This window comes from Eleutherodactylus coqui, chromosome 12 (genome assembly GCF_035609145.1).
Source record: "Eleutherodactylus coqui strain aEleCoq1 chromosome 12, aEleCoq1.hap1, whole genome shotgun sequence".
Lineage (NCBI taxonomy): Eukaryota > Metazoa > Chordata > Amphibia > Anura > Eleutherodactylidae > Eleutherodactylus > Eleutherodactylus coqui.
Window position 1 is genome coordinate 64,800,186 of NC_089848.1, and position 27,798 is coordinate 64,827,983.

General features: G+C 43.5%; 1 protein-coding gene and 1 long non-coding RNA gene across 3 annotated transcripts in view; one reads left to right on the plus strand and one right to left on the minus strand.

Moving 5' to 3' along the window:
• IGF2BP3 (insulin like growth factor 2 mRNA binding protein 3) overlaps positions 1 to 27,798 on the plus strand; it is a 112,803-nt gene that overhangs the window by 22,756 nt on the left and 62,249 nt on the right. The gene's annotated exons all lie outside the window — the stretch shown is intronic.
• The window catches only part of LOC136587151 (uncharacterized), a 66,287-nt gene continuing 43,910 nt past the window's right edge, over positions 5,422 to 27,798 (minus strand). The window contains exons 2-3 of the long non-coding RNA XR_010787428.1: positions 9,780 to 9,864; positions 5,422 to 5,743 (exon numbers count right to left, since the gene is read on the minus strand). This is a non-coding gene — a long non-coding RNA (uncharacterized lncRNA). The remainder of the gene's footprint in view (positions 5,744 to 9,779; positions 9,865 to 27,798) is intronic.

Genomic DNA, 27,798 nt, shown 5'->3' on the forward strand with positions numbered 1-27,798 from the left:
ATGGAGGTTCTAGTACCCTGTTGTACCGCCTCTAGCTTGGATACAAGATGTGATACAGGTGGGCATGGAGGTTCTAGTACCCTGTTGTACCGCCTCTAGCTTGGATGCAAGATGTGATACAGGTGGGCATGGAGGTTCTAGTACCCTGTTGTACCGCCTCTAGCTTGGATACAAGATGTGATACGGGTGGGCATGGAGGCTCTAGTACCCTGTTGTATCGCCTCTAGCTTGGATACAAGATGTGATACAGGTGGGCATGGAGGTTCTAGTACCCTGTTGTACCGCCTCTAGCTTGGATACAAGATGTGATACGGGTGGGCATGGAGGCTCTAGTACCCTGTTGTATCGCCTCTAGCTTGGATACAAGATGTGATACAGGTGGGCATGGAGGTTCTAGTACCCTGTTGTACCGCCTCTAGCTTGGATACAAGATGTGATACGGGTGGGCATGGAGGCTCTAGTACCCTGTTGTATCGCCTCTAGCTTGGATACAAGATGTGATACAGGTGGGCATGGAGGTTCTAGTACCCTGTTGTACCGCCTCTAGCTTGGATACAAGATGTGATACAGGTGGGCATGGAGGTTCTAGTACCCTGTTGTACCGCCTCTAGCTTGGATGCAAGATGTGATACAGGTGGGCATGGAGGTTCTAGTACCCTGTTGTACCGCCTCTAGCTTGGATACAAGATGTGATACGGGTGGGCATGGAGGCTCTAGTACCCTGTTGTATCGCCTCTAGCTTGGATACAAGATGTGATACAGGTGGGCATGGAGGTTCTAGTACCCTGTTGTACCGCCTCTAGCTTGGATACAAGATGTGATACGGGTGGGCATGGAGGCTCTAGTACCCTGTTGTATCGCCTCTAGCTTGGATACAAGATGTGATACAGGTGGGCATGGAGGTTCTAGTACCCTGTTGTACCGCCTCTAGCTTGGATGCAAGATGTGATACAGGTGGGCATGGAGGTTCTAGTACCCTGTTGTACCGCCTCTAGCTTGGATACAAGATGTGATACGGATGGGCATGGAGGTTCTAGTACCCTGTTGTACCGCCTCTAGCTTGGATACAAGATGTGATACGGGTGGGCATGGAGGCTCTAGTACCCTGTTGTATCGCCTCTAGCTTGGATACAAGATGTGATACAGGTGGGCATGGAGGTTCTAGTACCCTGTTGTACCGCCTCTAGCTTGGATGCAAGATGTGATACAGGTGGGCATGGAGGTTCTAGTACCCTGTTGTATCGCCTCTAGCTTGGATACAAGATGTGATACAGGTGGGCATGGAGGTTCTAGTACCCTGTTGTACCGCCTCTAGCTTGGATGCAAGATGTGATACAGGCGGACATACAAGTACTATATGGTACCCTGCGGTACATTTGTTGTAACCGAGCCTCTAGATTGTGCAAACTCGTAGGCTGTCGAAGTTGTCATCCCAGATCATCCCAAACATGTTCTACTGGTGATAAAGCTGGTGACCCGGCAGCCACAGAATTGTAACAATGTCGTGAAGACATTCCTGTGAACACCCCCCCCCCCCCCCCCCCCCCCCCCCCCGCTGCAGAATATCCTGAACATATGGCTGAGTTGTCATTGTCCCTCGTACCACTAATAGGGATGACCGACTGTCGCATGTGATGGCTCCTCAGATCTCACACCTGCAGGGGGCAGTGTGCCACTCCACAGCAAAGGCAGGATTGAGGCGCTTACCTCTAGGTCTTCAGACATGAGCACTATTATCAGTGCCCAAACTAAACCGGGATTCATCATTGAAGACCACCAGGTTCACTTCTTAGCAGTCCGGTTTTGTTCACTACACCACTGGATATTATTAAACATCTACTCGTGAATATTCTACTAGGTTCTAGAGTCAGCGGTAACTCGTGACACTAAATCAGTCTCTTTTCAAGGTTTCACGTGCTCTACTGGGATAATGTTGAACTAAGTTGTATAGTGTGCACGTCGGCACAACTGAGGGTGCATTCACACGGCCAACAGTCTGCTGCAACTCGCAAAGCACATGGACACCCCATCCATGTGATGTGTGGGAGAAAAAAATCATAACTCAGTATTTTTAAGACTATAATAAATTAAATTTGTTTTTGCTGTACTAATTTAAAAAAAAAAAAAATCTTCGGGAAAAGTTTTTTTTTTGCCTCCAAAGTTGTGTGAGGACTCTTTTCTTGCATAGTTTTTATTGGTAGCATTTTGAAGTAAATGCAACATTTAAAAATTTTTTATATATTTTTTTGGCGATTGGGTGAACAAAAAATGTCAATTCTGATGTTTGTGGGTTTTTCTTTTCTGATGCTCACCATGTGGGATGCATTACTATGATAAACTCTGACTTTACAGACCCAATGGTATTAAATTTTCTTTTTTTCTCTTGTCATAGATTTTTTTAATGTTTTTTTGGGGGGGGGGGTTCACCCACAGTGGACTTGAACTTGTTTTGAATACCCATGCAATATAATACTACAATCTGACAGGCATTATATCATTCTAATCGGCCATGGCAGTGTTTGGGACTGTCGGAAGGCCAGAGGCTTTCCATACAAACCCCCCCCCCCCCCCCCCCCCCCCCACCACCACCACCACCACCCGAATGCACAGGATGTAACTTCTGTCCTGCGTCATTTTGTTTTACGTTATTTTATTCTTTTGGAAACTATAGAAGGCTTCAAGTGTAAATTTCTTTAGAAGAGCATATCCATATTCTGATCAGTTTTCATGGGGCCTATATACCGATGCCTATTTGTTAATCTGGTGCTGATTGCATGCTTTAGGCTGGGAACGTCACCATCTTCCATAAAGCTGCAGTAATGCTTTTTTTTTTTTTTTTTGCAAAACCATGTATTTACAGCAAAGTTGCACTGTGTTAAACAAATTTAATGGCTTAAATGCAAAGTCAGGGCTGTGGAGTCTTAAGTCAGTAAACGTGTACCTGCTCTAACTACAGGTGGATATGAAAAAAAAAAAAAAAAAGGTTCGCCTGATACCATTTTACTAAATTTTTTTGCTATCCATTATACATGAGGCCTTTTTATGGAGGGGCCAAATGGTGTGAAAAATAACCCTGTCAGATGTTTGGGGTACCAGCTGCAGTCATGTACAGAGTATAGCTGTACGTAAAGCCATTGAGAATTTAATGTTGCTTGTTGAATTGTTCAATATGTTGAAAGAACATTGATGTAAAGTAAAAAAACTTTTTTTCAGCAATTTTTATATTGAATGGTTTAACCAATTAAGTTAGATTCTGAAATGAAATGAAAAATAGAACCTAATGCATTTATAAGCCCTTACATTTTGGGTTGATTTTTGGGCATTTACGGCCTGTCAGCCAAGGGCACCCCATCTGAGGCGAGTTGAGAACTGCATACAAGCTGGTACAGGCAATCTGCAAAATTCAGGCAGATTCCCAGTGGGCCATGCTGCTGCCTGAGATCAATGGGCTGCCCACTAATCATGTGGCAGAATTTGAAGTTAATTGTATGTGTGTCTTTAAAACACTAATACGGTTGACGGCAGCAGTACCACTGCCAGAAGCCTCACTGGGCTCCATGCACCAGCTTCTTCAATGTGATGCAGGCGGAGCAATGGCATAGCGTCGTACTGCAGGATTACCAGCCAGAAGAGGCCAGGCGAAAAATGGAAGGCACCGTGGGGGTGGGGGGAGGTAAGTGACTTCTATTTTACTAAGAGGGACATTTTGGCTGCTACTTCATGGGACTGGGCTTTATTACTACAGGAGGGGGCAGTGTGCCTCTGTTGCACTGGCATTTAGGGGAAACCATCTGTGGCCCTATTTAAAAGTTTATTGTAAGGCCGTTGGAATGCAAGAAACTGAATGGTCCTATTGATGAATCGCCTGACACCTGGGCAATTCTGACCAGACTGTTAAACCCCATTTACACGGGACAAATGTTGGGCAAACTATGCCCGACACTCATCCCCGCATGTACTCGCTCCCGTGCTGTTAGGCTGAATTGACACTGGGCGGATTTGCCGCGGAAATTCCGTCCGGTATTTAACCGCCGCAAATCCGCCTGCGGCTGCTAATCCCGGGATTAGCCAGGCATGTGGACGAGATTTCTCAGAAATATCGTCCACACGGGACAGCAAATCCGCCGCGGCAAAGCCGACACTGCGTCGTGGATTAGCGGGCCGCAGCATGCTCATTCTTTTTCTTCCTCCGCTGCGGCCGCACTCTCCTCTATGGCAGCGCCGGCCGCAGCGGAAGAGCAAGTGGCCGAGCCACTTCAAAACCCACGGCTAAGTGCTGCGGGTTTTGAAGCAGCACTTCTCCCAGTGGAAATCTCGCGGTTTTTCACTGCGGCCAAACTGCGAGATTTCTGCCGGGAATCCGGCATGTGAGAACCCAGGCTTAGGGCTCCTGCACACTTGCATTTTTCTTGCGCAACTTTTTCACGCGATTGTCAACAGGACTTTCTATTGTTTAAAAACTCATCACAAGTTGGTGCTTTGCAATTTTTCTGCAATGAGCTTTTAACATTAGAAAGTCCCATTGACAACCGCGTGAAAAAATGCTGTGATATCGCGTGAAAAAAAAAAACACAAGAAAAACGCAAGTGTGCAGGAGCCCTTACACAGGAGTGAGTATCTCTGGCTCTCTGACACTGGCCAGCGGGGAGGGCTGGAGGAGATTTTACTCCATTCTTCTCCGCCCCTCTCCATTCACTTAACACAGCGGCCGTTCAGAATTGAACAGCTGCTGTTTACACTGAACGATCATCGTTGAGGATCATCGCTTAGTGTTTAGGCTGCATAAGATCCTGAACTATGGTCATTCAGTGTAAACAGCAGCTGTCGGCAACTGCTAACGTGAATGGAGAGGGGCGGGGAAGAGCGAGGAGTGAAGTCTCCAGCCGCCCCGCTGTGAGCCAGTGATACTCACTCCTGTGTGACAGCATGGGAGCGAGTACATGTTGGGATGAGTGTCGGGCATTGTTTGCCCGACATTCGTCCAGGGTAAAAGGGGCTTTAGGTGGCATTAGGACCAGTTGATGCGTAAGGGCACACATGGCGATCGGCCTCAGGATACCCTCGACAGACCACCAGTCAAGATTTTCTGATCCTCCAACAAGCACGAGCAGCTCCACCATCCATAGACAGGTGGTACCATCGTTGCAGACCCCTAAAATTTCTTAGTACGTTTTACATTCATTCTTTCAGGACATGAGGGCTTTCTGTTGCTGCACTTGGCACACAGGATTGCCCAGAATAAATGGCTAAAGGGCAAAACTTCTACAAGTAGGTGTTTTCAGCCTCTCGAATCCATTCACTAATAGCAAGCAGACATCTTAGAAGTAGCAAGGAATTAAAACAAAGTAAATTAGAAAGTTGCCTTACGTACTAATTGCTTTATTTGCAAAATCAGAAAGCCAATGTAAATTGAATGCCTTCAGAAAATGACGACTTGTCTAAATTTGAAATCTTGCCGTTTACCCTGAGATAACTGAGCTTCATAATAGACTGCCACTTCTGTTCTGCAGAGAGAACCCTTCAGTCGTCTTTTCACAGACAGGATGATATTGAAAGGTAACATACATATATAGAATGATTCACCAATCCCAATCGGTGATGGTCACAGATCACCAAGCATGCCTAGAACACGATCGCTGAACATCTCCAGGTTCCTGTGGTCCATATGGCTGCTGCTGTAAAGCAACAATTACCAGCAGCCTGGGTAAGATGACGGTGTACAGAACATAGAGGGAAAACATGTCTGCAATCAAGAAATGGAAAAGCAAATGAATGATCTGCTCTTCTGGTTAGAAAAAATATAGATAATCCTTTTGAGGTTCATGTTCCCTCAGTCCTAATTTCACTCTCGCAGGCTGAGTTCAGTGGGATTCTTATACTGTGTATTCAAACTGTATAGATATGGTGGATCCTGGTGTAAGGCAGCATTTTTTTTGGGGGGGGGGGGGGGGGTAGGTAATCAAAGCCTGGAGTAGATCTCCCTCAAACAGGCTTTTTTGTACAGCCTTTAGCGCTGCCTTTTCAGCGCTGTGCTAAACACTGTACAAGGTTCTTAACCATTTCAATAGGGGCTGCTCACACAAGTCCTTGATGCTGCGCTTTGACAGCAATGCATGTTAGTTTTTGGCTGTTTTCAGCTATGCGTCGCCCATTGAAATGAATAGGCAGCTGTTTCACCGCTACTGAAAATGTGACACAACTTGGTGCCATGGTTTTGGCAGCACTAAATGGAAGCGCTAGCTACACTACCTAAAATTTAAAAAAAAAAAAAAAATCCTCCTTTAGCTGGCACCATCCAAGTCCCCTGCCGCCACTCTCCGGGCAGGCTTCCTGGCACTTGTCATCGGCGACAAAGCATTTTTTGCGAGGGACAGGGTTTGAAGACCCTGCCTCCATCAAGAGGTTGCTCTGATTGGCTGAGAGAGTGCTCGAGGAACCAACCAATCAGTCAGTGCTTGATGGCTGGGATTGGTGAATCCAGCGCTAGCTCTGATTGGCTAAGCCTTCTGTTCAGCCAATCAGAGCAATCTCTTGCTGGAGGCAGGGTTTTCAAACCCTGTCAATAGCAAAAAATGCTCTGTCAGCGATAAGTGTCGGGAAGCCTGCCCGGAGCTCCGGAGAGCAGCGGCAGGGACACGGATGGCGCCAGCTAGGTGAGGAATAGATTTTTTTTTCCAGCTTCCTTGCCTGCATTTTCAGCTGTGCTTAAAATGCAGCCAAAACGTTGTCAAACCTGTATGACAACGCTGCTGAAACTGCAGTAAAGGCAGCATTGAAAAACACCTTTGTGAGGGAGGCCTAAAAAGATAGAAAAGCTGTTAGCTCCTATCCAGTTCTGTATGTAGGCTGCATTCACACTTGTGTGTGCTTAATATAAAGGGGACGATTGACATAAGGGATAATCTGACCTTATAAATTCTATTTTGTTTACATCACTAAGCTGGTCATTGAAATTCAATTGAAACCCTCTTGGTTAGGACTGCACCCCTTGATCCATAGATGTGCAAAGTTTTAGAACCTTGCCTAGGCTGAAGATACATTTAATGGGCAAAATATTAGGTGACCCTTTTTTTTTTTTCCAGTAACTTACCATGTGTCTGGCTCTTGGGTTCTATGGCCTTGGACCCTAGTTCATAGGGTTAATGTGTCTGCGCACACATAGTATTAGGACTCCCTACCACCTCAGCACTGTGGTGCCCTTACTGTACCGCTATAGACACGTAGCTGCTTTTCTGATGGATTTCATGTACAACAGGAGATAATTGTGGCAGGCTCCCTTGAATGCTTTATGTACAGAGATATGCTCTTATAAAAGCATTGTTTTCACCAGAGGGAAGAGTTCTGTGCATATATAGTCGTAGTTCATGGAGGCTGTATGGCTCTTCAGAAAGAAATCTAGTCTGTGTGATGAAATGCAGGCTGTCATGTACCTGATGCCTAGAGGGTACATCCACGGAAAAAATCTGCAGACTTTGTGGCAAAATCTACATATATTAGGCCACTTTCATACGGTGGTTTTTACAGGTTTTGGCTAGCATTAATTTCAGTGGGGCTTCTCAGATGAGCGTTTCAGCACAGCGTTTCTAACGCCATGCTAATCGCATGTTGTCTGTTTTGTTAACGTGCGTCTGCAGGTTTTTTTTTTTTTGGTTTTTTTTTTTGAAAGCCTCAATCGCAGATCTTGCATGCAGTATTTTGATATTTTTATTTTTTTTCTCCACCATTAAAGTTAATCGGGGAAAATCTGCTATCAATTTTTATAAGTCATGCCCCCAATTTGGGGGGGGGGGGGGGACGGGAAATAAAGTGTGATTGTATAAAATTTCATCTAAAAAGTACATGTCACCGCTGCAGTCTGCTTTTCATGCAGCATTTCTGCCCAGTCTGAACTAGGTTTCATGTGTGTGTTCATCCATACGTATACGTTCTTGCATCAGTTTTTTCCAGGGCTTCGGATAAACTTGTGAACATAACAGGGCAGACCTTTTCTTTAGGCTCCTGTTCTCCTGAAGGGCACTGCAGTCAGCCTATCCTCAGCCAAAAGTGCCAGGTTTAATCACATGGCAACAATGTATCCTAAAATCTAGATACATACAAATATATATCTTCCTGCTCTGATCAATTGCCAACCTGCTTCAGCAGATGTTGGTCTGTGGCTGCCTCCATTTCTACAGTTCAATGACACTTGTCTTGTGTATTGTGGTAGGCAATATTAGGCTGCCTGCACACGAACTGATGTGAATTGCGGAATCCGCGCTCGGCACCTGCGCGGACGATCAGCTGTGGTAATTGCCCATTGGAAGGCATTAACTTCAAGCAGATGTGTGGATGTGAATTGCGCTTCCCCCCCCCCCCCCCCCCCCCGAGCGGAAAAAAAGCTGCACTATGCTCTATTTTAGCGCAGATTATGCATGGACGGGCTCCATTGATCTTTAATGGGAGTGTTCAAATCACAGTGCTTCCGCAATTACATTGTAGTAGTGTGTGGATTTGTAGGCGGATAGTTTGCATGTTGCTAGGAGACCACATAACAAAAGGAAGCTGGAATGCAGGGAAAAGATAGTGCAGAACAGATTTTGTTTCAGAGAAGAACACATCATTGTCCATTGCAGTAGCCAGGGTATTCCATATGGACAGGTTCATTGCTCTCCCAAACCATTCTGAAGGCTGTTCTAAGGGTTTTTACAGGGGGTTGGGCAACTTTCTGATGTAATCATCTGCTTGCGATATTTTTTCCAAGCGGGCGATATGCTGTATATCCGCGCGGAAAAGCAACTGCATCCGCTTTCTTCCGCAAACGCTCGCAATTGTTTTCCGCAATGAATCGCAGGGCTTCAGCGGCAAAAATCTGCGTACGGAATCCGACCTGTTTGTGTGCAGGCGGCCTTACACTCTTACTCCTCTTCTCAGTATGTCTGATTTATAACAGTCTATTTTGCTAAGGGCCTTGTCCATAAACCGGACCACACAACATGGGAAGGGGGGGGGGGGGTCTGCAAATGTGTAAGATATCATTTGAACGTGTTATATCATGTAATATGTCAATGACTTATTGTGCCTTGACAGACTTCAACAATGTGTATGATTCATCCATTTCCCACTCATGCGACTATTTGCTACAGAGATTGGGAAGAAAAAACTGAGTAATGTGTTTACATGTGGCGTTTCCTCGATCTGTGATGTAACACTAGTCACAAGGAACAGAGATGGGGCACCAAGGTCTATATGGGTAGCTTATTAGACAATCTTGCATTTTTTCCATTTAGTCAGTGTGTTTTGGGTTTTGTGGCTTTCTTTTTTTTTTTTAACTTGCCACCGTTCTTTAGGTGTGCTATTTCAACCTTTTTAAGTGCTCCTCTGAGTATTTACACTTTTGAGACGATCAAAAGGTGGCACCCTAAGCTAGAGCTTCTAAGCTGTTGTAAGCCATTTCCTCAGACGGATCTGTAGGATTGTTGTAACCCCTTAATAGACGCCTGAAATCCAGGAGTTTCTATTTCTTGACGGCCACATACGTTTTTAACCAGTGGACAAAAACATATTTACGAATCGCTTTATTTAGTAAATCGATGGCGACGCTGCCCATTTTTAAAAAATATTTTATACAAATCTGATGTGACTTTTTCCCTACTTCATAGATTCTTGCTTTCTGTCCTTTTTCACCGCAAGCTTGTGAAATGTCACTTAAGTTGAGCTAAGGTCTACAAGATGCCATTGTCTCATGCTACAGAAACTGTTCATATGCAAAATCCACAATGAACTTCTGTTTTGGAGCTCACCTCTACATCATTTGTGGCTTTCCCCTCTCTCTGCCACACGTCTCCAACAAGGTTGTTACTGTGAAAGGTTACCATAAGCCTTTGCCTATAAACAGAAGATTTACAATCATTCTACAATATTATTTTTCATAGAGGGTGTACACATTGCTATCCTTGTGAACGTATACATAGCCATGATGAAATCCACGAGAGTTCTGTGAGATTCTGTCTCCCGAGCACAGAGGCGCGCCTGTTACACTGTGAGCAATCTCTGCAACATTATTGTGCTAGTTACACTTTCACTTTTTTTTTTAATTTGTAAACTGTGACAAAATAGTGTCAGAGAGATAGATACAATATGAAAACCTATTCCTCGGCTTTTTAAAATTTATTTATTTTTTGTTTGCTTCTTTTTCAACTTGTGTACATATTTACTTCCTATATAATAACTTCGCTTTATAGTTGCTACATGAGATACAAACTCAAAACAAAAAGTGAGTGGTGATAACTCCACTAGTCTTGCAAACCCCCCATTTTTTTTCCATTTCTACCATACCATTGATCTTATAAATTGGGCCCCACCGTTCCCAAGGCAACGTAAGCTGCTGCACTTCCAAAATGGGCAGGATTATATAGCTGGTGGTGGGGGAGGGGGTGTAAGAGGAAACTCTGCATCCTGATGCTTAATGTAAAGGAAGTTGACATGCACATAATTGTGTAGCACAAACGTGGGCTTGCAAGGATTATTCTTGGCCATTACTAGTGTCTGGGGGGGAATCTTTTGTTGTATAGGATGAGAAAGCGGTTGCACCGAAGAGAAGCCTTGTAATGTATTATCTGATAATAACTAAATCTCCCTGATTATGGAGGAAGGGCTTTATGTATTCAGCCATTTTTCTTTTATTTGTGCACACTTAGCAATGTTGCATGTGCACCAGCCTCATGGAAGGCCTTCTAGAAGATGATGAATTAAAAAAAAAAAATTAATTTTTTTTTACTGTTAAGGAAGGAAAATGCAGGTATCTGACAATACGCTGAGACAGTACTAAGTAGATCGGGGTGTGATCACGTCTATAACACTTTGTTTGAAAGTGTAATTTTACATTTGCACGTCTTATGCAGAATAACCTGAAAGCGGTCCTCTCAGAAGGATTGTAATGAGCGCAGCAGTTGCAGTTTTTGGTTTAAAATTAAAACATTTTGGACAAATAATGGGCCAGAAATCTATAGCATAGAGGTGCGAGGGTTCATCTGCAAGGGTGCAGGGATAATGCTGAGGGCAGGACTGTCTACTGCCTTACAATGCCACATGGGGACAAGGGTTTACTAAAATCTTTGTCCTTTTTTTTATAGTGATATATATGTAAATGATCAGAATTCCATATTAGTCGTTTTTTTTTTTTTCTTCCACCAGTATTAGGTTGATGTCTGTCTAGGGGTGTGTAGGCAGACATGCGTGTTCTGCAAGAGTATTGGTCGTTGGTTACACAAATGCTTTAATTGAATTAGTATTGTAATCTCAGATTATATCCAGGTTATTACCCATTTATGGTAAATGTTTGTCACTCACGCTGGCCTTCGCAGGGATTGTGCAGCACGGGGGTGTTGAATCTCTACGCCGGTCGTACAATTTGGATAGCACATATTAAACTGATTACACTAACTCACATGGCAAGTCATGGCTGTACTTAGCAGTGTATTGATGTCAGCATGTATACAGAATGTCTGCACTGCAGAAAACTAGGCTGCATTGCAGCACCATGTCTGTCTTTTTAGTTACTGAGTGCATTAAGGAACTAATAAGCTATTTAAGGGCTGTTTATTAGATGGGTGCAACTGTGGTACGTCCTTCCATGCAAATAGAATGATTGATTGAATTGAACCCGGTTTGCTCAGAGTTCTTGCGCTTTCTTCCCACAAGAATTTGGGGAACAAAGTTCTAAAATGGATAGGGCTGTCCTGGCTCCGATGAGATGCAGGGTTAGATGTGTTGGGGTACCTTCTAACAGGGTGGCATCGCTGTGGGCATTCTACAATGGAATTGCTGCGCGAAATCTGCTGTGGCCAAAGCCGCACCTCCTTAGGTGTGGATTTGGGTGTTTGTTTTTTTTTTTGTTTTTTAATTGTGGATCAGCTGTGGAATTGAACCCCTGTATTTCAAGGGCTGAATCGCACAGCATAAATAGACATGCTGTGGATTTAGAGTTCATAGGCTTTTTAATAGCACTGCGGATTCATCGCAGAGTATTTCTGCACCATGTGAAGATTTCTTGAAATCTCCTCCACATGGCTTCAGCTAGTGAAGACTGCCTAGTTTCACACACAGCTTTTTGCATTTAAAAAAAAAAAAAAATTTATTTTATTTTGTGGTCTTTGTTTTCTTTTAAGCTGAAGCCAGAAGTGGATCTTGCAGGAAGAAGTATTAAAGTCCTTTTATATTTCCCATTGGTTTTCAATCAGCCGCTGGTTTTGGCTCACTCTGCAGCTTAGAAGTGTGAAACCTCCTTTATGGTCCTGAATTCCAATATTTTTCATAAATCTTTTTTTTTTTCCCCCCTCCTTCTCTCATTCCTGATCTTACACCTGGGTGTGTGCATGAGGGGCCTTCACACTTGCGATTAAAGAGAAACGCAAAATTATGAAACCAGTGGTTTCAATGTTTTGATTCCCATTTGCGATGTGGAGTGAAAAAAAAATTGCAGCATGTCCTATCTTTCTGCGTTTAAAAAAAATTTTTTTTTTTTAATTCAATCTCCCGTGTTTCCCTATGGAACCTCCTTTTTATCGCATCGCACAAACCTGTGATTTTCGTGTGATGCTTTTTTAACATTAGAAACTCCTATTGACTTTTGTGGAGACCCTACAAACTTCATGCAGATGTTCTTGGTCACGTTTTAACCCAGGACCCCAGTGCTTCAAGGCAACAGCGAGTTGCCATTCTGCCCATATTGAGATAATAAGTCTTGATTCTTTATAGGTGTCCCTCTAATCGCAGTTTACACAACATCATGGTAATCTCCTGTGGACTAAAATCAGATTTGCTGAATTATGGTCGTGTGTATATATACCGAAAATTACTCTGATCTGACCTTCTCAGTGTAACTGATCCAATGTTCGTTTTCTCTTGCATTGATTTTGAGTTTGCGCCAAAACTGCTATTCCAAACAATGGCATAATGGCGAGTCTCCATGACTAATCCTCTTCGTTTAATGATTGAGTATTGGGCTATTTGATTCTCAAAGCAAGGCAGGACTCGTATGTCCTTGTATACATTCAATGTAACCAACTCTAAAAACAGATAAACAAATAATATATCCTTTGACTCGGATTGCGCCAAAAAGCGGTCGTATACACTGTGCAGCGATTGTATTATAGCTCGTTTTTCATACTTTACGAGAGGCTTGAAAAGTGTCATAAAGGTGGAGTGGCGAAGTGGAGACCTAAAATGTGGAAGTAATATATTTATGGAATGCATAATTATTTGGGGGGGCTAGTGAAAAGGTGGCAAAAGGAAAGCGGCTTTAACCTGTACAGCAAGATGCGCCGCACTTATCACAGGTTTGCACCACTGTAATTTGCCACGGTTTGTCTATATGGTTTTATCATGCTCGAACTATGACACAAAACTGCCCCAGTGCTCAAGAGGTTGAACTAGTGACAGTCACCAGTTTCATCACCATCCAATGAAATAGTGCTTTAAGCAAGCATTTATTTTTATTAGGTTCACAATGTTCTGTAATATGGCAATATACGGTTTCCCCTGAAAATAAGACCGGGTCTTATATTAATTTTTTGCTCCCAAATTTTTTTGCTTTTTTTTTTTTACATTTATAGCTGCCAGGACACCAGATAAATTGACTTTTATTAACTGTAATTAGGGCTTATTTTTTGAGTAGGGCTGGTATTGCAAGCATTCTGAAAAATCATGCTAGGGATTATTTTTTGGGAAACAGGTTATGCAGAAACTAAGCTTTAGGGGTGTCTCGCATGCATATGGTGTATTATGTGTGCTTTGCACGCTTAATACGCTGTACCAATATCCTGTAGGGGGCCATGTTGCGGTTCACATGAATTGCAACGCAAGAAAAATCGCTGCATGTTCTATCTTGGCGCATATTACGTGCGCATACATGCCAAAGTAGTACATGGCAATGGGCGGCATGCAGCCAGTACACAGCGGCACTGCATACTGGCTGCATGCCAAGAGGTTATATCTCGCAGCCAGCACTCTGAGATGCGCTTCTGTGGGCCTGGCCTTAGTGATATGAATGGGAAGTCCCCGCACCCACCCAAAATGAGGCATTTACATTGTTAGCTCCCATAGTCCATGTGAACGGTCTTGCCTCGGGGAGTGTGCGTCTTACCCGTGTATGTAAAGTGAAGTAGGCACGGCGGTATGGCTGTTGGAGTTAGAGGGTAGTTGTCTGAGTGGTTTGCCAAAGGCTAGGGCTGACTGCTGCTGAAGCTTCCTGTTTTCACAGTGGGGAGCCCTGCAGAAAACTGGTATATTCATGATCATGTGAACTACCATTGGTAAGAGGAAATGAAGAATGGTTTTCAGGAAGTAACATCATTAAATTCTCTTCCCGCTTACTGGGTCACCTTTCGGCCTTTGTTTTTTGCTTTTAAGTTTTTTTCCTTTTTTTTTTAAAGTTCACACAAGTTTTCAAGCTTTATTACTGTCAAGAGTTTAAAAAATCCCAGAAAATCATGGCAGTAAAGAATTAATGTCGTTCTAGCATTTTCTTCAGCTGACCCTCCTTGCTTTTCTTTTTTTTTTTCTTCCTTCTCCCTCCCACTCAGGTTTGCAGCTTCTTTATATGCTGGCAGTAAGGCCGTCACAAGCAGGTTTTAATATAGTCCAGTTATGCATGATAAATCATAAACAGATTTGTGCAAGTGCTTTGCTAGCAGATCAGATAAGGACTTCCTATGTAAGAATTTACAACCGGTGTAAGGGTGGATTTGCATATGTGCTGGGGATTCCGCTTCCCTGCTCCGTTCAGGAAGCAGTAAATGGGAATCCCCGCTGCCGAACGGTTCAGTCTCTGGATGGAAACAAATAGCGCCAGGTAGACCCCATTGACTATAATTGGGTCTGCCTGCTTCAAAAATCTCATTATTTGCATAGCGCCAATTTATTCTGCAGCGCTTTCAAGTAATTTACTTATTAGTCCCCCCACCAAGCTGGATACTCATTGTACCAACCTCGGAAGGATGGATAGCTGAGTCGACCTTGAGCCGGCTACCTGAACCACGTGGGGATTGAACTCGCAATTTTCCGGTACTGAGCACCTTTTCTTCTAGCACTTTCAGATGGATCTGCGACCGAACCTCCGGCCATAGGTTCTAATGCAGATGTGAAACAACCCTAATGTATTGACGTTCATACATCACAGGTCTTATTAACACAAACGCATTTGCACAGCATGCTGCACGCACAGTATGCAATGAAAAGTCCGTGGACTTCTATAGGTTCATTCAAGAGTGTATTTTGAACGAGCGTTTTGTTTGTGCAAAAAAAACACAGCATGTTCATTTTTTTTTTTCATTAACCCCTTTCAATCCACTGTCTGACGTCTAAAGACATTATGATTTAAGGCTGTACAGCTCCGATATTGGAAGACGTCAATTAGGGTTCTCTTACTGTATATTGCCAGCCTCTCTGCTGTCGGAGCCTATCAAACGCGTCACATCATGCAGTACTGGCTTTAGCCAGCAGATAGCGCCGTTGTATAACAGCAGAAAAAAAGTAAGCCCCCTAGGAAAACCAGGGTACAAATTGGATTGGAAAGGGTTAATTTTGCACATGAACATAGAACATATTTTACTGCCGATTGAAGTCAATGGGACCGTTTTTTGTGTGTGCAAATACTCACGATGTGCACGCGCAAAAATACAGTAAAATATGCATGCGCACAAACCAGCGCTCATTGTGCAAATGCGCAGCACAAATGTGTGCATAAAGGCACTTGCGCCCATGTGAGGTTGGCCTGAGCTTTAGATCACGTCTAATTCATAGGTCTGTGAATGCTCTCTGCCTTGCATTTACTTGACTCCTTTTGTATCAGTGAGGCTTCCGTTTGATCCGTGTTTAAAGCAACGTGTCATGAAAATCACTATTTTATTAGGAGCGCAGGTCTATTATGTGTATTTTTCTCTTATCTACTAGTATGCCTAATCTCTTGTTTATATTTCTTATGATGGGGGGGTGTGTGTATACAAATTTAATGAAGATCCAATGATTTAAGGGGGAGGGGTTACTTTATTATAAGATTTAGTAGTGGATATAAAGTCTAAACACCTCTGTTAAAATGTCACATTTTTGTCATGTAAAAACCAATAAAGATGAATCATTTTGGGTTTATTTCCACCTACGTTATTTGTACAATTCCATTGAAAAACTGAAATCTTTTAGGGTGGAAAAATGTGGTTGCATGAATATATGCACACCCTAAACTAACACTTTGTACCCTTTTGACAGCATTCAGCCTTTTCGAGTAGGTGTCTATCGGCATGACACATCTTGATTTGGCAGCCCTTTACCCTCATTTCCTTGCAAAAGTGCTCCAAATCTGTCAGATTGCGAGGGCATCTTGTGCGTGTGGCGCCCTCTACAGGTCAACCCATAGATTTTCAATGGCCTTCAAGCCTGAGCTCTAGCTGGGCCGTTCCAAAACTTTGATCTTCTGCGAAGCCATTCTTTTGTTGAGTGGGAGGTAGGCTTTAGGTTTGTCATGTTAAAAGCTTTAGCAGAGGCCTGAAGGTTTGGTGACACAATGGACTGATATTTGGAATGATTCATAATTCCATCCTTTTCTCTTTTTTTAAGGACCAGGCTGTTTTTTTTTTTTTTTCTTTGACACTTTTCCACTGTAGCTGGGGCAACTCCAGTTACAGGGAAAACATCCCCCTGTAGTGACAATAGTCACTGACAGAGCTGATCAGGGTCTACTGGGACTCTGTAGCTCTGCTGTGACCGCCGTCTCGCATAGTGGAAGTTATACTTACTTCCACATTCACTTTTTAGTATGTAGTGCTCCTTGAGCACTGTGTACTAGAGAAAAGAGAAGGTAGATGGGCTTACACTGTGACTAACAGCTGACCACTGCTTCTGATTGATGGCAGGGGCTTTAATCCCCCTCAGTATTTTTACTATTAAAGCCCAGGAAAAAGCACCATAAATTTACTGTGCTTGGTCCTTAATGGGTTACAACTCCAGTTCCAGCAGCAGAAAAACATCCCCAAAGGATAATACTGCCTTATACAATGCTTCATTATGCATGTGTCATTTTTTTGGTGATGCTCAGTGTTGGTTTTGTGCCAAACATACCTTTTTGGAATTATGGCCAAAAAGTTCAACCTTAGTCGTATCTGACCAGAACACCTTCTCCCACATACTTTTGACAGATTTCATGTAGGTTTAGGCAAAACATAGCAGGGCTTGGATGGCTTTGTTTGTTAGAAATGGCTTCTATCTTGCCACTTTACCCCACAGCCCAGACATGATGGAGATGGTTGTCACGTGCACTACACAACCAGTACTTGCCAGAAATTCCTGCAGCTCCTTTACTATTGCTGTGGGCCTCTTCGCAGCCTCCTGGACCAACTTTTTTCTGGTCTTTCCATCACATTTTGGGGGACGTCCAGCTCTTGATGATGTCACTGTTGTGCCTAATCTAATCCACTTCCTGATGACCTTTTCATTGTGTCCCATGGTATATGCAATGCCTTGGACATTTGTGGTCCCCTTCTCCTGACTGATAACTTTCAACAATCAGATCCCTTTGATGTGCTGTAAGCGCTTTACGGCTGGTGCTGAAAAATGCAACTAAGAAAAGGTCACAAAAATCCTCCTACAAGAGCTAAACTTTATATGGGGTAAATTGGAATCGTTGTAAATAATGGCAGCGGAGTGCTGACTACTATTTTTATCATGAGTTTTTAAATGTGATTGGCTAATACTGAATATCCCTAAATACATGAGGGTGTTCACACGTGCGACCATTATTTTAGTTTTTATTTTTTCCACTCCAATGGAATTGTACAGATAATGGGTCAAGTGGAAATCTAAAATAATTCGTCTTTGTCGTATTTTTTTTTGACCTGGCAAAAGCATGGCATTTTAACGGGTGTGTAGACTATTTTTTTTTCTGCTTTTTTGTTTTTTATCCACTGTATTTAGGTAAATTTACCCCCCCCCCCCCCCCACACACACCTTTTTGTCACTGTAATATCGCTGTAGTTTTCAAAGCAAATATATGCCAAACGATATTAAGCTTTGTTTTCATTTCTTTCTAAGGCCCTATGTTCACAGGCAGGTCGGATTCCATATGTGGGAGCCCACAGCAGAGTCCGACACTGCCCACGGCCGGTGACCCTGCGTACGTGTGTCTGCAGGTGGCTACACCCCGTGGACCTCTCTTCCGAGACATCTGTACTGCGGATGGTCCGCACAGCTCGCCATCGCACATGCCCAGTACAGATTTTTTTTTTTCCTTTTAAATCTCCTGCTCTTCCCGTGGATCGGACTGCTTCCACTGACTACAATGGAAGCCATCCGTGCGGGAACCGCTGTGAAATAAAGCATGCTGCGATTTTTTTTTTTTTTTTTTTTTTTTTTTTTTTTTTTTTTTTTCTACATCAAGAGCCTCAAAACAAATCCACCTGCTCCAATTCAGGTGTGGACGCCAATGCTTCTCTATGGGGGGCTTGAATAGCGGATCAAATCTCCCCATGGACATTTGGACTAATGAATGGTTTCACTGCAGGAAAAAAGCTCATTATGATCCCCTGTGCTACATTTGGATTAACATTTAACAACTTTAATATATTTAAAGATTCTATCCCCTTTTTTGTCTATCCTTTAATACTGTATGCCTCATAAATGAGATGAATGGACCCATACTAAAAAAGGCTATAAAAACAAAAACTCCTTCGCACAAGAAGCGGGTTTTCTTAAGACTCTGTTGCAAAACGGAGAAATAATTGCCATGTTTAATGCAACAAGTTATCTAAACTGCATGGTAGAGAGTGGGAGGAGCAGAACACATTGATTATACGTATTTGGGGAAAGAGCCCACACAATCTTGTAATCTATTCAGAGTCTAGGAGTCCAGAGGGCGGGCCTATTCCGTGACTGACAGCTAGATCTGTGTGTACACATAGAGCAAAAGGTTGTCAATCAACTTGTAAGACCGCCCACTGACTCCTGTTCCAAAAAGAAGAGTAGGAATCTTAATGAATAGATTGGAATCTCCTTCCACAGAACTACTCAGTAATCTTACTCTAAGGGGTTGCTGGCAGGAAAGGCAATGTATTCAATGTGACGGCTTCTCTTTGAACTGCAGTATTACCTGTTTTCTGTACAAATTGGGTGCAGTAATTTAGTACTGCAAGTAGGGAATGGCTTGACTTTTATCTAGTTGCTTTATTTACATCATATGATTAAATGGAGGGTATGATTTAATGATGTTTGTCTACATTTCCCCAAGAGAATTCTGTGGAGAATAGTATATATTAATGTACTGTCTACATTAAGAAAACCCTCTAATAATTTTTTTTAATTAAAAATTTGAAGAAAAATTTGAAAAAAAGGAAAAATAACTGAAGGGCCACTTTCTGGTGCATTTTGTAATTTTTTTTCTGGTAACATGGCATTTGGTTGGTTGCACACTTAAAGCACAACTCGTTGTTCTTGCTCTTTACTGAGGTTGTGGGGGGGGTTTTTGTTTTTTTTCCCCCTCCCTTATTTAGCATTATAGAAAGGAAGATGTTTTGGGGCTTTTTTTTGTTTTTTTTTTAATGTAAAAGCCTTACGGGCATACCAGTCTGAGTAAGAGGGAGGCTTCAGACTACTCTATACCAACTAGGCCTAATAGCTGTGCACATGGCAGGCATTACTTGTATTGAAAATCTGCAAGGTAATCCCTTCTAAAACGCTATTCACACACAGCTGAAAATCTCTGTACAAGTTTGAGAACATGTTGGGGATTTAAAACTGCGTCATGCTTCATTCTGCCTCTGATTTCTTCTGGATTTACCACAGCTTTTGCCCATTGCCGTGCGAAGGGTGACATTTGCATCTAATATATGGCAGCATATGTGGATTCCAGGCTAAGGATATTGTATCTGCTGTGTGCACATGGCCTCGTGGAGCAGCCAAATGCCGGAGACTAGAACCGTTGTTGGGGAAGTCACAGGTTGCCTCTTTCCAGGATTTGCCACATGCTGTTTTATGTTCCATTCAATGCTTTGTTCACGTTGCTAAAATAGAATGAAGTTTTTAAGCAACTTTTGATTAAAGATAAATAAGTTCAATTAAAGAACAAATATCTGTAGCCACTAGTTTTACACATCTGTATAAGGCCGGGCTCACACAGGCGGATTGCAATTGCGGAATTTGCGTTTTGCATTGAAAAGTATGTACGATTGCTTTTTCGCTCACACTCGCGGAGGAAAAATCACAGCATGCTCTATTTTGCCGCGGGCTCTACGCAGGCTGCCTCCATTGATTTCAATGGAGGCCGCCTGACTCAGCCCATGTGCAATTACCATTGCGTATATGCTGCGGGTACTCGCATCATCGCTAAGCAACTGCACGGGAAATACGGATATGGGGGGGGGGGGGAGCACAAACTATTATGCATGGCCAACAGTGAGCTGCCGCAGTCATCCGCATTGCGGTAAATTCAAGTACACAGGGTCGCCGACCGGGCTCAGCTGGAATTGGCCACAGGCCTCCGCATGTGGAATCCTGTCCGCCAGTGTGAGCCTGGCCTAAAGGTCTTGATCAATCAGACTTGGTGTAGATTCTGTACCAAAAAAAGCCCAATGGTGCAATGCAAAGTCTAGTAGGTTTTCGAAAGCCTTTTGCTTGCACTACTGGAAGAAAAAAAATTTGTGGATGTGAGGGTATGTCACAAAACTCTGCAGATGGTTTGTTGCAGGTTTCACTTTCTGTATTTCCAGGTACTAAACTTGCACAGTGATGAAGTTTTTTTTTTGTTTTTTTTGTTCGCAGAGTATTTTGCATACTATGTCAGAAAAAGGGTTTCGAGTAATAGTGGTGGGCTAGCCAGCCAAAAAACCTACATCACAATTGCATGTTACACATGTGGTGTAGAAAATGGTGAGTTGGTAGGCAGGCTTAAAGGTTTTTTGTTGTTTTTTTTTGCTTTATAGGTGGGGGAGGGGGGTGGAAGATTATACCCGGCGCATTCTGAAAACACAGAATCCTCTAGAACTCAAGTATCAGTCTTAAAAAGGCATTGTCTAGGGAATCGTATGTTCTCCTAGTTTTCAGTTTTGCACACTATGAAGTGTGGTGTGCCTTTATAGTGTGGATATGCTGTTTCCAAAAGGGTTTCAGTAGTTTATATATAGAACAAATGGCCGTACAGTTCGAGTCTTACCGCTGGGCGTGTATACACACAGACCGCTCACACATGCGCTTTTTACTGGGATTACCGTGGAGTTTTAAACGCTGTGCTAATCTCAGTACAACGCTCCCATGGATTCAATGGGGCCTTGCAGACCTGCACATTTTCAGATGCTGTCTGGTCTATTTTGGTGCGTTTTTGTACTTAACGCAACTCATAACCCTTCCAAATGACGGTATGCGGCAACAATTTGTCAAATGCTGATGAAAATCGCAGCAAAATGCTGCAATCAAAATTGTGCCGTTTTACCGACGCTGTGTGAGTGGTGTTACTCTTTGACAACTTCTTCTAGGGGCTTGATTCTTTACATTTTGCTGCAAAACGAGTCATGCAGTTTCAACTCAGGAAGATAGGAAAATGATTAGTTGTAGCAGATTAGATGAACAGGCTTGCCACATGAGTCAAGAGTGCCTGGAATGCCTCCACAACATCGCTACACGTCTGTGACCTGCCCAGTTGCCAGATGTATCACCAATAAAACATGTATCGGGACCATCTGGGACGCCTAAAGCTCCATTTACACGGGACGAATGTCAGGCAAACGATGCCTGACACTAGTCCCCGTGTTTCCTCACTCCTGTGCCCCTGCAGGGGAGCTAGCAGCGGAACAGCCGCTGTGTTGTGTGAATAGAGGGTGGTAGGGGAGCGAGAGGAGAGAAATCTGCACTGCCTCAGCCCCCTGCTGGATGCTCTGTGTGCGAGCCAGCTATGCTAGCTCCCATGCAGGAGCGCGTAGACACAGGGATGAGTGTCCGGCATAGTCTGTCTTGTATCCAAGCTAAAAGCAGTGCAACAGGGTACTAGAGCCTCAATGCCTCCCGTATGACATCTTGTATCTAAGCTAGAGGCGGTACAACAGGGTACTAGAGCCTCCATGCCTCCCGTATGACATCTTGTATCTAAGCTAGAGGCGGTATAACAGGGTACTAGAGCCTCCATGCCTGCCCGTGTCACATCTTGAATCCAAGATAGAGATGGTACACAGGGTACTAGAGCCTCCATGCCTGCCTGTATCACATCTTGAATCCAAGCTAGAGGTGGTACAACAGGGTACTAGAGCCTCAATGCCAGACTATCATATTTTGTATCCAAGCTAGAAGTGGTACAACAGGGTACTAGAGCCTCCATGCCTCCCGTATGACATCTTGTATCTAAGCTAGAGGCGGTATAACAGGGTACTAGAGCCTCCATGCCTGCCCGTGTCACATCTTGAATCCAAGATAGAGATGGTACACAGGGTACTAGAGCCTCCATGCCTGCCTGTATCACATCTTGAATCCAAGCTAGAGGTGGTACAACAGGGTACTAGAGCCTCAATGCCAGACTATCATATTTTGTATCCAAGCTAGAAGTGGTACAACAGGGTACTAGAGCCTCCATGCCCACCTGTATCACATCTTGTATCCAAGCTAGAGGTGGTACAACAGGGTACTAGAGCCTCCATGCCTACCTGTATCACATCTTGTATCCAAGCTAGAAGCAGTACAACAAGGTACTGGAGCCTCCCTTCAAGGGGTCAGTTTTCTGCAATAAATTCTCCATTTGTTCTGATATCGAAATCACTTATATTAACGTTACGATCCCACAGTTTCATTCTATTCTGACAACTCCTTCCAGGGGAGCGATCTTTTTTTTTTCTCTCCCCTGTATGTGTATAATAGGTTGCACTCCTGTATAATATAAAATTTTACTTTGGTTATTTTCATTGTACCTCTAACATAACTAGGTCCCAGCTTGAACAAAAATGCAGTCGGAAATGGATTAAAAAAAAGTTAAATGTATAAAAGCCGGACTTCACCGCCCTTCTGGATCCACTTCTAGGTTTGGTGCAAACTGCATGCCGTGTGAAACCAGCCTGGATTATATTCATACTGTACCTTGTGCATCTACTGCGGATTTTCTTTGTTTTCCACACTGAATCTGCATCAGAAAGCAGTAAAATGAAGGAGGTTTTTCATAACCCTGGTCACATGACGCAGAAAGCATTGGGGCAAAGAGAAAGGTATTTGCAGATTTTGAGGGGTTTTTGTTTTGTTCTCTTGCATGGCCAAAAGTTTGCAGACTTCACCCGCTGTAGGCTTCCCCTGGATGATTGAGGCTTCTGCTTTTGCTTAGGCTGGATTTCAGACCGACTTATTGAAACGCATCCTTAATATGGATCTGTATTACATGCATGTTTTGGATGACCTTACAATCATTGGCGTCACTATAGGGGATGTGGTTGCACCCGGGCCCAGGAGCCTTAGGGGGCCCATAAGGCCTCTCTTCTCCATATAGGGAGCCCAGTACTATGAATAAAGCATTATAGTTGGGGGCCCTGTGACAGATTTTGCATTGGGGCCCAGGAGCTTCAAGTTACACCTCTGCAAGGGGTTAAGAGAATTTGGTGGTGGGGGGGTGCCCAAGATAAACTTTCGCACTGGGCCCATGAGCCTTCAGCTACGCCTCTGTTTACAATCCTATGTTATCCGTATTTTATCAGGCTTTTCCTCTGTTTTCTACTGGGCAAATACTGATCTGCATTTACCCAATAATGAACACTACAGGGGCACACACAAGGTCATACCAATGTTTGTGCTCCCATCCTCTCTCCAGCCATCCCCGCTTTTCTTTTTAAGGCTTCGTTCACACAGCCAGTGGCATTTTCTAAATGCGATAAAATGAAATGCTAGCTTGATCCATCCTATCTATGACTGAAACAACTGGCATTGGCAGACCCCATTGGTTAGGATAGGGCTCACCCAGCTTCCGTCCAGCCCTTCTGTGCTTTTCCAGATAAAGCAAATCGGATTGCGCTATTAAAAAATTTTTTTTTAAACTTTTCTAGTATTTGGTGCCAGGTTTGTGCTGGAGGTGAAGTTCTGTGCTGGGTTTTTGATTTCCTTTTAGTGCATGCTTTACATGATCTTTTATCCAGCCTTTGTTTTGTACACAATCAATCTCTTTTAATCTTTTATCATAAAATGAAATTTGTATTGATGTGTGAAAAATCACTGCAAAATAGTGAAGGCTTACTGGCCAAATCACCATAGTTCATGAACCAATACATGACGGGTGTAATGTGTTCATTTTAAAGGGAATTCAGCAGAAAGTGCTAAACTACTTAAAGGAGATGTCCCGAGGCAGCAAGTGGGTCTATACACTTCTGCATGGCCATAATAATGCACTTTGTAATATACATTGTGCATTAATTATGAGCCATACAGAAGTTATAAAAAGTTTTATACTTACCTGCTCCGTTGCTGGCGTCCTCGTCTCCATGGAGCCGACTAATTTTTGGCCTCCGATGGCCAAATTAGCCGCGCTTGCGCAGTCCGGGTCTTCAGCAGTCTTCTATGGAGCCGCTCGTGCCAGAGAGCGGCTCCGTGTAGCTCCGCCCCGTCACGTGCCGATTCCAGCCAATCAGGAGGCTGGAATCGGCAGTGGACCGCACAGAAGAGCTGCGGTCCACGAAGGTAGAAGATCCCGGCGGCCATCTTCAGCAGGTGAGTATGAAGACGCCGGACCGCCGGGATTCAGGTAAGCGCTGTGCGGGTGGTTTTTTTAACCCCTGCATCGGGGTTGTCTCGCGCCGAACGGGGGGGGGGTTAAAAAAAAAAAAAACCCGTTTCGGCGCGGGACATCTCCTTTAAGTCACTGTTTTATTAGGTTGGTCAAACTATTTGTTCATATTTCCCCCCTCCCCTGTATGGTAGAGCTCTTTTGTAGTTCTATACATGCAACTGGGCTCACATGACCATGTGCCGATTGTGTATTACCTGCGCATCATACGCAGTAGCAATTGGTCATACATGTATTTTGTGCCACACACAAGACACATGCAGCATGTTCTATCTGGGCACGCATACACGTCAAGATGGTGCATAGTGATTTGCAGCATGTGTTGTCATTGCGTACTTGCTGTGTGTCACGTGCAATGGATTACGTCTGTGTAAGCCTGGCCTAAGGGACAGTGGACTTTTCTCCCATATTTTCTAAGCCACATGCTCTAGGCGTTTTATATTTTTTTATTTATTTTTTTAAAACACAGTTTTAAAAATATTTGTGTATGTATAGATGAGTTTGAGAAGTATTTCTACGTCTCGCCCATTCCTAGGATTTGCAGAAAAGTAGGTTCTTGCTGCCCAGGGGTTTTCTGGGCCCAAAAAACTGAACAATTCTCCGCACAGGTCTTCAATATAACATCGGCGTGGGTCCACCACTTGCAATCGCGATCAATCAGCTGTTTGCTTTAGCGCCATGGCCTCTTCTCAGGCATGTGACTATGAATTCTATTCGGCTTCTGAAATTTTAGAACTTGGAGGTATGTGCGAATGTGTGTATTTGTGTTGGTGAGCAATTTGGAATCCTCTTAGATTGGCAACTTGGATCACGCTTTTGGGTCTGACTTTGAAACGAGAGGTCTTGTACACATTTCTCTATCGCATATGCTATGGAGCTAAAATGTATGGTACAAATAACTTTCTATGGGCCTATACTGTGACTACTGCTTGTTGCACTGAATTGTGCAGATATTTTAATTTTCTTGTGGTAGTTTTTTTATTTTTTTGGTTGTTTTTTTGGGGGGGTCTTGTGAGAAATGTCTGGCATTCTTGTGTCATATTCCAGTGGTATTCTCTCCATACCAATGCAGATCCGTACTGATGTACACAATGTGCTGATGTATATATGTTATGTGTAAATAAAAGCTTTACTGACAATTTTACCGAAAATTTAAAGGGGTTGTCCCGCGCCGAAACGGGTTTTTTTTTTTTTTTTCAACCCCCCCCCCCCCCGTTCGGCGCGAGACAACCCCGATGCAGGGACGTACAGAAAGCTCACCGGAGCGCTTACCTTAATCCCCGCGCTCCGGTGACTTCTATACTTACCTGTGAAGATGGCCGCCGGGATCCTCTGCCTCCGTGGACCGCAGCTCTTCTGTGCGGTCCATTGCCGATTCCAGCCTCCTCATTGGCTGGAATCGGCACGTGACGGGGCGGAGCTACACGGAGCCCCATAGAGAACAGGAGAAGACCTGGACTGCGCAAGCGCGGCTAATTTGGCCATCGGAGGGCGAAAATTAGTCGGCACCATGGAGACAAGGACGCCAGCAACGGAGCAGGTAAGTATAAAACTTTTTATAACTTCTGTATGGCTCATAATTAATGCACAATGTACATTACAAAGTGCATTAATATGGCCATACAGAAGTGTATAGACCCACTTGCTGCCGCGGGACAACCCCTTTAAGTAGTTAAGAGTTTGGGGGGTGGGGGGAGTGACTTCATGGAAATGTACCACAACTATTGCCCTCATTTAGGGGTGGTTCTTTGGCCATTCCAGTATTTGTATAGACTGTAGCAATTTTCTAGAAGTTTTGTTAAAAAAGCAATGTAGACAACAGGCAGATCCAACGTGCCCCTAGCATTTTACATGATTTGAAGAGCCTGCTGCAGTGTGCTCCATGAGAAAACATACAAAAAGTGCCCATCTCTTAGGGATTTTGTGTAATATTACTTTTTTTAACATTTCAGCCAATAGAAGTCTTGTGGGGCTTGCAGTCGGCTCACACATCGTGATGAACTCTCTCCTGAAAATTTCAGGGAACGCTAGTACCTCGTGTCTTTATTTTTGCTGAGTGAAAGTGAAGGCAGTCAATTTTTGATAAATGTCTTATTTTTGTAGTCCTCGTCCAGGTCTTCACACACTAGTACCTCACAAGTCCAAGTATTGGCATTGCTGCATTAAGAGAAATATATATAAAATATAATAAATATTATTATTGCACCATTTATATCTTCAGGCGCTTGTGTGCGGTCGGCTCAGCTTATGTTGCCACAGAGGGATTGCATATCACACTAATGGCTGCTACTTTCAGACTACAGGCTGCTGTAGGCTGGGTTCAAACTTAGTACTTTTAGCAAAAACATTGCAACTAGGTGTCTACTATAGGCTAGTAGTAAAGTATAAAATGCCCTACAGATACTTGTAGATATTTTATAGAATATTTTAGGCCAGTTTCTGGTCTAAAAGTAACAATTTTCTGCTAGATTTGCTTGTGCAAAAATGTTTGCACTTTTGAGGATCTGCACTGCCGTCTGTCACTTTCTATGTATAATTTACACCAGTAACTGGTATGAAACTACCAGAAATGTCTGCCAGGTGGGCTCTGTGTAGGCGCACAGATGGGCAGCGATGCGCATGCACCTCTTCATATATCAAACCTATAGTACACCGGGGAAATAATAAGATCGGCGTTTGAAATGCGAGTCTTAATACATTTTCCCTGATGTGTTCTTTGTAGCGAGGTTCTTTTATTTTGTGCAACTTTTTGGAAATCCCAGGATGCGCTCTATACGAAGAGAGGCCAAAGGGAAAGTCACATGCATCATTAAGGACCACCAAAAAACACCAGCAAAAAAAGCTGTTGGTCACACTTTCGGTTTTAGTTCTTTTTTTTTCTTCTCTCATTTCAACACCAGAAAAGACTGTAGCCTACGGGTATGTTCACACATGGCGGATAATCCGTGGAAAATCTGCCAAGTATTAGTTATAGCAAAGTTAATCGGATTCTGAGCAATTGCATTCACGGGCTGCTGCAAAAATCTGCAGTGCGAAGT